Raw genomic sequence first — 11,177 nt, 5'->3', positions numbered from 1 at the left:
GCGTAAGCAGACAGATAGGTGTACAGTGGGTTTATATGGTTAAAACGCCCACTGTAAAATCAGAAGAGTGAATTAAAATTCAGATTTCAGATTCAGATTTCAGAAATACTTTTAATTAATCCCAGGGAGCGGAAATTATATTCGTTACATGCTCCAGATACCAAATGACAATTTAGTATCCCATTATGCTAACCACAGTCTACTTGACAATTTTAGTATTTATACAACTCAATATTCAAACACAGAAAAAAACAACTGACTAAATATAGTAACATGATGTAACGTGAAGTTATAATGTTATCTCCACTTTGGGTGATGTTGAGCGCCCTTCGTATACTTTATTCATGTTATGATAAATTGAACTCTGAGTCAAATCTATATATATAACAAGTCAATATACTAGTATAAGCTCAAAAATGTGCAAGAAAGGAGTGCAAAGATTATAGAGTGTTGCTAAGTAGATTTTGAGTCAGAATTACAGAGGGGGTGTGTGGTCGTGAGTGACTCTCTGAGAAGAGGTGAAGCTGGTGAAGCGAGCCCAGTGCTAGAGAGAGGATTGGATGACCACGCAGCAGGAATTGATTTCCTGTGGCGCTGCTGTGGTGCGCATGCGGGTGAAGGAATCTTCTAGAAACATGAAGCTCCTCTGCTGGCCGATGTGTGAATAAGTGGGTTGCAAACAGATATAATGTCCAAGATGGACTTGAAGGCCTGGACACATCCTCTCTTCTGCGCAGGATAACTGGGTAGGAAAAAATCGGTCGTTCAAGAAGTGTCCCAGATTACACTCGCCCATCACGACATCACCGGCGCCTCCCTGATCATTTTGTTTGTCTGTTGGTTATCTGCGACTCTCACCGCTTGCCAGGACAATAGGTGATCATGACACGCACCATAAACGTACTGGCCACAACAGACTCGTAGAACATCCTCAGCATAGTTGCCTGGCAGATGTTAAAGACCTCAGCCTCCTCACGGAAGAAAAGAGTCGGTTTGGCCCTTTTGGTACGACAGCCTCTGTGTTTCTAGTCCAGTCCAGTTTATGTATCTGAAAGTACACCCCCAGGTACTTATACTCCTCCTAACACGTGTCCCACCAGTGGACCCCCTGGATGGAAACAAGGGTCACAGGTGTTTTTAGCCCCCTCAGACCACTATGAGCTCCTTGGTCTTTTGTCACATTGAGCTGCCAGATGGTTCCGCTCACTCCAAAGTTGACAAAGCCTTGCACACAACAAGGTCGGCTGTCGTATTCACTCTCACTCACCCTTTTCAATGCAGCCAAAACTATTGCGTGAGTCATCAGAAAAACTTTCTGAAGCGGGCAGGACTCACGGTGTATTGAAGTTTCTGAAGTGAAGGGATGGGTGAAGAGGAAGGGAGAGAGGACAAGTCACCTGTGGGCGCCCCCAGTTGTTGCTAACCACCCTGTCAGACACACAGTTTTATTGTAGGGTGTACGATCTGTGGTCTGCGCGTCAGTATACTATATCTCTAGGATCCACCCTTGTATGGTGTGCCTTTCATTCACTCCAGATCCTATTGTTTTCCGGTTGTGTATGTATATGTTCACGTTATAAATCATATCACATGCTCGCCGCTCTAGATGTTATATCTTCTTAGCAGGGGTCAGATATGCTGTCCTCAACTCGCACAGTGGCGGGGCTGGTAGCGACACTGCAGTGGATCAGTGTAAGGCCCTGCCATAGGGCCGTTAGCTGCTCCCAGGACGAGCCTCTCGAGAAGGTCTTCAATGATTGTGGATCGGTCGATTTGGCCACCGGGTCTGTAGTCGCTGAGGCCGCTGGGACGCGGGGTCTTTGGCACATGGGAATTTCGAGGCAGGACTGTGCTTGCACAGCACAGGGCCTCTAGGAGCGCGATAGCTCAGGCATCAGGCTGAAGACTAGCTGAGTACTCCAACACAGCTGGGGGCACAGGCTTTTAGCACCCTGGGAAATACACCATCGGGGCCTGCAGCTTTGCCGGGTAGTGGTGAGTGCTGGTCGAGCTGGTCTTCTTCCATCAGTCAAGTGGCTGGTTGCTCTCATGACGGGTTACGCAATCGCTTGTAGAGGTGACAGTTGGGGGTAGGGTGAGCATCCTCAGGTTGTGGAGGAGGCATGAATGTAGGGCAGGGGGGAAGGGTGTTTCGGTGGATGGTAGGCTATGGGAGTGTGAATATAGAATCAGGTCTGGGTGAGGAGCAGACACGGGTAAGTCTGTGATGGGACGCGAGGGATGCAAGAGGGGTGAGATGGGTTACGTGTGGCAGTGTTGGGGCAGCCACGTTATAGCAGAGATACCTATGAGTGCGGGGATTGAGAGAGCAGTAGATACCAGCAAAACCTATTGAAAGAAAAATATGGTTCAGTTCACTTTGGCCCAGGTCCACTATGACCTCCAACCCATGCCCCACCAGTCTCCGGAATCCCTGTGTGTCATTGGGTTCTTCAGCACTTCCACACGTCTCTCGCTCCCTACCTAGTATTGTGTTTGCTGGAGTCTTAGTTTCAAGGCTTTTCTCCGTATACTTGGTCTTTTTGCCTCCTGGATTTATAGACCTATATGAAAGGAGTTACCCCTGCACTCTCCTCACCTCAATCACGGTTGCCATTCTTCCTCGAACGCACCTTCTTCTTCTCATTCAGAGGATGGCTTTGAATGTCCTGGTGATCCAGGGGTTATTGTTGGCGTAACAGGTGACAGTCCGAGCAGGGCATTGCAGTCCACACAGAAGTTGATGTAATCCGGTGCATACACTCTGTGAGCCCATCAATTCCTTCCCGTGGGGCATCACAGAGGTGCAGGTACAGAATCGAGTTAATGCTTATAGATGCAGGACTGCAGTTGTCTTATGGATGCCTCCAACGCGCGCCACCACCTCGTTCTAAAAGCGCGTGGGTTGTGGGTGCGTGACACCCTTCTTTCGCTACAGTAGGTACTTGGTAGCAGCGTGTTCGACAGATGACCAGGTTAGTGATCTGGATGCCCGCAACGAGGTGGAGAGAGAGAAGAGGAGAATGTATGCGTGATCCTGGTGATAGCTAACCGATCATTGATCCATGGTCGCACAGAGCATACGTACACTCCACTCGGTACTCCAGGTTTAGAGACAGCTGAACATAGCAATGTAACTGTATCTGAACAAGAGCATGGAGACACTCTGTTCAGTAGGGTAGACGAAGTGATTAAAGTTGTTTACGTAGTCCATGTATTGTGGACATGGCAAATATTCTGATTCGGAGACATTGGGTGTTGTTCCTTCTGTTAGTTTGAGATGTATGTGGTTAACAGTTGATATCATTGTGACGTGCAGAGCAGATGTTGGGGTTTCAAGGAGGGAGGAATGTACAGGCACAGCAAATTGTTGTGACATTGACATGCAGTATGATTCTATGGTTAGTGTCATGGACTGGAGAACGAGCGCTTCGTTCTAGGAAGTCATATGGCCAGCTAGAGTTATCAATATCCTTGGGATACATAGAGCTGTTCTTTTATAAGTGGTTGATGGTGGACCCGGGCTTTGACAGCCAGGTTATCTGTACATGTTTATGCGGCTGAACTCGTACATGGGCAAATTCGCCCCCCTGCTGTCCATTTCTAGCAGACACACCCGCGCGTGCTACTGGCTTCAATATGGTCCTGGAGGTAGCAGCCAACCACAGGCGGCAGATTTAGAACACACTGCCAGAGATGCTGTACAGGTGTGGGAAGCACACTGCCACAGGAGACGATCTTAGGGTCAGCTCTCACATTACGCGGCTGTTAGCCATGTCTCTGTAGACATAACACAATTGCAGACTGCGAGTCTCCCGGTATCTCGGGGTATGACTGTCCATGCATGAAAAGCTCATCTCGGCCACCACTTGCCCGAGCTCGCCTCGCAGTCCTTTGTTGCTAACCAGGGCCGGGAGCCCGGTCACGTTTTGCCCATAACAACACTGCGAGTGAGACTTAGTACACTAGCTAATTAGATACCTATCTACCTTTATCTATCTATCTATCTATCTTCAACTTCATTTGTCTCTCTGTGGTCATTTTGAGTCTCTCTGAAGAATTTTTTTTCTCTTTGTAATTGTTTTGTGTGGCTGTTCTGTCTCTTTATAGTCGTCTGGCTTTCCAACAACAAATGTTAACAGTACCAGGCCCATTGGTAGGCACATTCAGTAATCCATCCATGTGTAGTATATAAGGTATTTTATTCAATCAGTTCATCTTTGTGAAGTCATCTTTGTTAACACTTCTTTGCTATAAATATCTTAAAACACATAGGTTCATTTCATTTAAAGACAAGCTGTGGAGACATTATAGACTCCATGCAACCTAATACTCACATTTTCATTAATCTTTTGTGTGAACAGGGTACCAGCCAGACCAAAATACAGTTGTGATAGTGGTGCATAACCGTTTTGCACGCTGAATTTGCTACTACTAGTGGAGCAGTTAGAACACTATACCAATACACATTTCTTTTTATATTTAGCAATGTCATGGAGAGCATTGAGTGCTTGGAACATTATGCATATACACAATGACAGAGAGAAGTGGCTCTATTTTTTTGCATCACCCAGGGTCACCATTGGAATCCACTGACTACAGCTGAAGCCCAATGCAAAGGAGCATAGCCACTGTCATTACCTACAGGGCGTGAGTGTTTTATACACATTTTCAGTGATGCTGTTATTTAATGCTGACCAGATTGACTGTATATTGTTGGTATAAATAGTGTAAGTATTACACATTGACATGGCGTGTGGTTCTGCTGGCGTGCCACACTGGCTGCGTACTGTTTGTGCTGGGAGAAATAAATGACATGTATCACCGCGCTGCAGGGGCGCTGTGTGTGTTTAGCTTGGTCCATTGTTTTATTTTCATCTCTTTTCCTTTTATATGTATTTTTATGTTTGCACAGTATACAGTATGTTAGTTATTTAAATGTATCAAATGATTAAGTTTCTTTTTTGTCTGTAAAGCACACAGAACTGCTTGGGCATCATTAGTGCAATACAAAAGTGAAGGAAAAGTGTTTGTGTGTGTGTGTGTAGGTGTGTGTGTGTGTGTGACATTTATCTTGGTTAGTGTCAGAGTTGAACAGGAGCTGATATTTCCTCCTGGTCACATTATGACAACGTTAGGGACAAGCACAGACATTAGCAAGGGTGTGAAGCATCATAAGTTTGTTCCAAAGTATCTGCACACACACACACACCTATACACACACAGATACACACTTGCCTCATTGCTGCTCCCAGTAACTGTGAGTCACAGAGGAAAGGCAGGCAGAGCTCTCTTTATACAAGCTGCTTAGGAGAAAATATCAAACTGTGAGTGTGTGTAAGTGTGTGTAAGTGTGTGTGCGTGATTGTGTGTGTGTTAGTGGGCGAGAGAGGTTGCTTTTTTGCAGTGTGATGAGGCGAGGGAGAAATGTGTGAATGTGTAAAGCCAATATGAATGTGCTTGCCTGCCTGTACTTTCTGTAAGTGTATGAAGATGTCAAGGAGAAAAGAAAATCACTTCCCCAGAGCTGATTACTCAGGATTAGAAACCAACGAAACCCATGAAACCTACATTCTACACTCCTTCAACACATTGTTCTGAATTTAGAATAAACTCCAAATGCCTCCAATATGCCATTCTTCCTTATACATTGCTCTCAGCAATCTATTCTCTCATCTTCTGGTTCGGCAGCTGCGGAGCATTGATATTACACTTCTCTTGCACTGGCTGTGACCTTGAGGTAATCAGGCCTCTTTCATGCTATAAACAATGGAAATGGAGAAATTTAACAGCAAAGAAAAGCTGTTACGAACAGATGGAGTAACACTGACAACAATGTCCTAATCTATTAGTCAGTGTCATCTTGCAGTCTTTCGCTGCCGTTGAAAAGAAGATGTGGTGTTGTATTACAAGGAGGTAGTCATAGTAGTTTTTATTGTATATTGCACGCATTCAAATGAAGATGGGAGGATAAAAGGATTTTGCACTTTAGAAGAAAAAGAAGAACTTTTTTTTTCTCCAATCTTTTTACTTTAGATTTGCAATGTCTATAGCTTTGAGACTGAAAGTGCTACATAGTTGTTTTTCCTTTATTTAATTAAACCACATTTACTCTCTTGTTGCATTAGACAATTTATGTAAAATGGCTTTAATTGTATCAGCTGCTGTCTCTCAAATGCTGTTTTGTTATAGTGCAGGACACAAGCAAACTCTACTACTCTACCTGCAGTCTGTCTCAGAAGTTATGTTACTGTGTGTGTGTGTGTGTGTGTGTGTGTGTGAGAACAGATGTGTTCTCCAAAGAAGAAGAAAGCTACCCAAAATGTGATCTTTGATTTGATTCATAAATTCAAATACTACAAAATTAGAAAGCCTTTCAAAAGATTCATAAAAGCAGTGAAGTTCCAGATTGCAACCAACTGAATAACGCTCACCTTCCAAGCATGTAAAATAAATAGATACAGTGGCTGCCAAAAATACAGAAAAATCTAAAAACACGATAGGCTGTTACAGTCAGTGTTTGGTTTGTCCGTTCTGGGCTACTGTAGAAACATGGCGGACTCTGTAGGACAGGACTCGCTCCCCCTGTAGATAAAAACAGCTCATTCTTCTATTCAGGTCATTTTACACTAATGAAAACAAACCTTTAAATAGTGTATTCCTTTTCTGCCAATAGATCCTCCTAAATGTTACACACTGGACTGGATACACATATCAATGCTACTCTCTCATATATGCCCGTTAAGTATAAACCAGAAGATGGTAAGATTAGCTTAGCATGAAGACTGGAAGCAGTGGGAAAGAGCAAGCTCATCTTGGGTTTTTGTACAGATTAAATAAACGTATGTAATGTGTGTAATATATTTATTGGTGGGCTTTAGAGGTGCTAGTAGGCAGATGTTTTTACCTTTGAAAATAACCAAGCTAGCTGCTTCCAGATATTATGCTAAACAAACCTAACCATCGCCTGGCTGTAGCTTTATATGAGAGTATACTTTTTCTGCCAGGTCAATTTCCACGTCTTTCAAAATCCATACCCCAGTTTGTAACACAGGCTCACTGTTACATTTTTCAGCCTCCAAAGATTACCTAGATAACCATTGTGAAATCAATCACTATGACATCATTTGGGTTTGGACAGACTTTAGAGAGGTCCTTAATAGCCACAGAACACTTTACACAACAGTTTTCACAGGAGGAGTGGGAGTAGGACACCTTGATTATACTGAACTACATGTAGAAAAAAGGTGGAGTGCACCTTTAAGATAATGACAAATCTTTGTGTTGCTGCAGTGCCTCTAGGTGAGTATATGTACAGTTTCATCAGCATTCATTAATATGTTAGAACCGTAATTCAATTACTGAATCAATATGTACATAACAAAAAGAAGTTGTATTATAATGGTGTTCATCACCCTTTTCTCTTACTATAAGAAACCAGAAATCTGCATATGGTTGACAGTAATTTGCAATGAACAGTCACGTTCAATACGTTCAGTTTCTCTGTGTCCATCTTTTTTGTTTGATTTTGTGTTTGCAGAACATTGGTAGAGCATTGTACTTGATATACCCTATGGTGAATGTTGCTGACTTATATATTGTATTGCAAACAAAATAACACTGGGATCCAGGCTATGGTAAAACACATCAATGCTTGCATCTCCCATTCGATTCTGCCTTATACCAGTTCAAGGCTAAAGAAGGCAGGAAGCCAGACAGCAAAAGTACACTGATCAAAACATTGAAAAAATTTCATCCCCACACAGATATTCTTACTTTTACAGAAGAAAAACTGTAAGACCTGAATCAAGGAATCATGGAGCTGGCCACATTGTTCACATTCAATATAGAAAATATGAGGAAAAATCAAACTCAGTTTAAAATCAATGCATTCAGTGTTTAAGTAGGACACTTTTAGGACTTATTTTAGGACTTCCATTATAAGCAATCAATAATACAGTAATTTAGGTGAAAATTTCATTATAAACATGTCATTAACATGTACTTAACTATTCTGTGTTTTTCTCATTTTGAGGAAATTGAATTTTCCCTCCATATTTCCATTCATATCTAATAATTGAAATATATAATAAGTTTCCTGTCACCACTGGGGTTCTGTACTGTACTTAATGTAAATTGCAGTCAACAGTGTCTTTATGCAGCACAAAACACAAGGACATGTCAGTACAACTAAAATACAGATGTAGTTTTAAAAATGCAGATGATACACAGGGTAGTGTTGGGTTAAAATGATCAAAAACAAACCAAAACCCAGTGAGCCTAACAGGGACACTCAGGTGATTTAGCATTGCAGTTGGGAGACCCACAAGGAACACATATTGAGGAAAGAGAAAAATAATGGTCATAATTGAAGCAGCAGAGGTTGAGGTATCCTGACCTTTAGTTCTTAGTTCTACTGTTATAATCCCCATAATGCAACTCTGTGCCATATTTCAGTTGCACTTCAGCTTACACTTTCCGGTTTAACACTCTTCTAAGACCTAAAACTTCCACTGTTCATACATCCTTTCATACTGAGTTGATATTTTCCAATATAATGTCTACAGTATCACCAAAATCATTATGCCATTCGAGTACTGTTATGTATCACTGAAGATCTGGGTTTGTTCACAGTCTTTGCCTTAATCTATTGTGATTATAAAGCAGTTTAAGATTAAAAAAATACATAAATACTGATATGATTACATTATATATGATTAAACAATCCTTGTTCTAACTTACTGTAACACTACTGTGAGACGGTTCAGCATCTGTGCTGTTCCTCTTGGATATAATGAATAATCCATCAAACAAAAATTGTTTTTTTTTTCATCCCCGCAATCTGATTATTCTGTTTTCCTCTAACTGCAGCAGACTACTCTTTCCATCTAATTTTCCATAATGATTGCACACTGTAATAAAAAAGAGAAAAGGGTATTCCCGCAGTTGGGGCACCAAAAAAAAAAAAATAACTGACTCGTAAAAATACGGTAATTTCCTATAATTAAAATACAGGTTTTAGCTTTAATTTAACATTAAATCTTGTGTAATTGTTCGGGCTTTTTAATGTTTAACTAAATATCTTTACACATGTAAAAAAAAAAAAAAGTTGAACTGCTCAGAAGTGAGCAAGCTGTGATATGTTTTCCATAAGGCCTTGTGATTGTGGATCATTTTTTGTGAAATAACTCTCAAGACAGAATAATTGTTTTTGAATCATTAAGTCTATTTATGACATTATGCGATTGCTTTTCACTAATAATTGTTATTCATCACAAGGCCTAGTTAAGAGCGGATCCATTTTTGAATGAAAGCCTCCGCTCTGCCCCTTGCTTTGGTAAAGTGAAGGGGAAGTGAAGTCATATGAAACAGTCTGTTTCGAATGCAGTTGGGAGGCCAGAGCTCAGCTGCAGTTGTAGAAAAATATTCTTGCACTGTAGGATTTCTATTTCATATATTAGTATTATTTCATACAGTCTAGGATGTGCTGTTATCCCCATACTTTGAAAGATTGAGCAAGCCTTCAGACACCCTGCCAGGGTGTTGATTCAAATTGATCCAGCACAGTTCTGAGACCAATTTGTTCTCTTGAAGTGTGTTCTGTCTGTCTGCATGTCAAATGTGGACTGTCAGACAGTGTGAGTAAAATAGTCAAACATGCTCTTCCTTCAGATATGGTGTGAGAAAGAGAGAGGTTGAAACAGAGATAGGGGAAAGTTGATCTGATTTCTTTTTAAAGGGTGTTTTTATCCAAGATCTTGTTCTTTTCTGCCTGGTACTTAACTTGAAAAAAAGCCCTCCTATAAATGAGAGCTAGATGTATTAACCTCCCATCTCTCTGCCTTCTTATTGCATAACAGCAATATTACTGCACTAAACTAGGATGTGCAGCAGCTAAGAGACAATCAGGTGGAAGGCAATGTGTTCGCCAGTGAAAGTGTGCACATTGAGTGATGATGCTAATAGTTTCCTTTGACAAGCAGATTTGAAGGATACATAAGTATATACTCACTGGACAAAAAAGATCTGGAATGATCCAATGGTATAGAAGTTTATGGATCTGTATCAATGTCTTTATAGCGTACTGTACCGTGCCGTCATGTTAGCTATAAGTTTAGAGAAGCTGCTCAACATAACTGGCCATAGCAACACAAACATCAAATAATAACGACCCTAACTTCAGAAGGCTAGATGGAAACGAGATCAGTAGTGAGAATGAGGCTGTATGGTATCTTGCTTGATTACGTGTTTACCTTCCAGGTAAGGTCTATTAAAGACTTAATTCTGTTGTTGTGGGTTTTTTTTGGTCCACCAGGGGCAGTATAACAAGCTGTGAACAAAATATTGACATTGAACACTGACACAATAATTTGGGCGGAAAAAAAGGATTGACTGGGCTTATTACAAGATTGTGACAACTACAGATACTATATTATTTTATTTTGCAGAGCATTTGATTTATTGATTGCTTTGACTTGAGCACATTGTGGTATTTTTTAAGATTTTGGAGAATCGGATTGGACAGAGAAGGAGTGTTAAAGGCAAATGTAGTTGTCTTCACTCCTGGGACATGATTTAAAACATATTGCTACCTCAACTTACAACCAAATTACAGAAGCTAGACAAGAAGAACATAATGTTGTTAAGCGCCTTTGTTGTCTTAGAGAAAATAAATCTACACCAATAAAGAGAGAAATGTGTTCTTCCTTCCCTGTTGGGTCTGATATAAAACTCCAGACAGAGGAAAAAAAATCAGGAAAGAGGAGCTCGGGGAGAAGAGGGACCAGAAGGGTTATGGAAACAGAGAGATTGATTAAAGCAACTTGAACTGTCAGTATTATCAGTGGAGACATGCCTCTTATGCTAATCCTATTACACTGTTTGAACTGTGGTCAGATTTCGCAGACACGAGTAGCCTTAAGTGTGGTTTCCAGGATTCCAAGTATAATTTTCCACATTTTTCAGCAATAGTTAACCACTTATAATAACTGCAAACATACTGTACATCAATTCCAATGCAGAGATAATTGTATTTGTATATTTTTACCACAAAGGCTCAGCTGCATACATGACAAAAGCACTAAAAATGTCAAACACTGCTATGTGTCATATACAAAATTGAATTCACAGTGGATAATGACAGCCTTCCTCCCTCATACAGACCACACATCGCTCCA

This window comes from Morone saxatilis, unplaced genomic scaffold (assembly GCF_004916995.1).
Source record: "Morone saxatilis isolate NCDOM2014 unplaced genomic scaffold, NCSU_SB_2.0 Contig22, whole genome shotgun sequence".
Classification (NCBI taxonomy): Eukaryota; Metazoa; Chordata; class Actinopteri; family Moronidae; genus Morone; species Morone saxatilis.
This window is presented reverse-complemented; position numbering follows the sequence as displayed.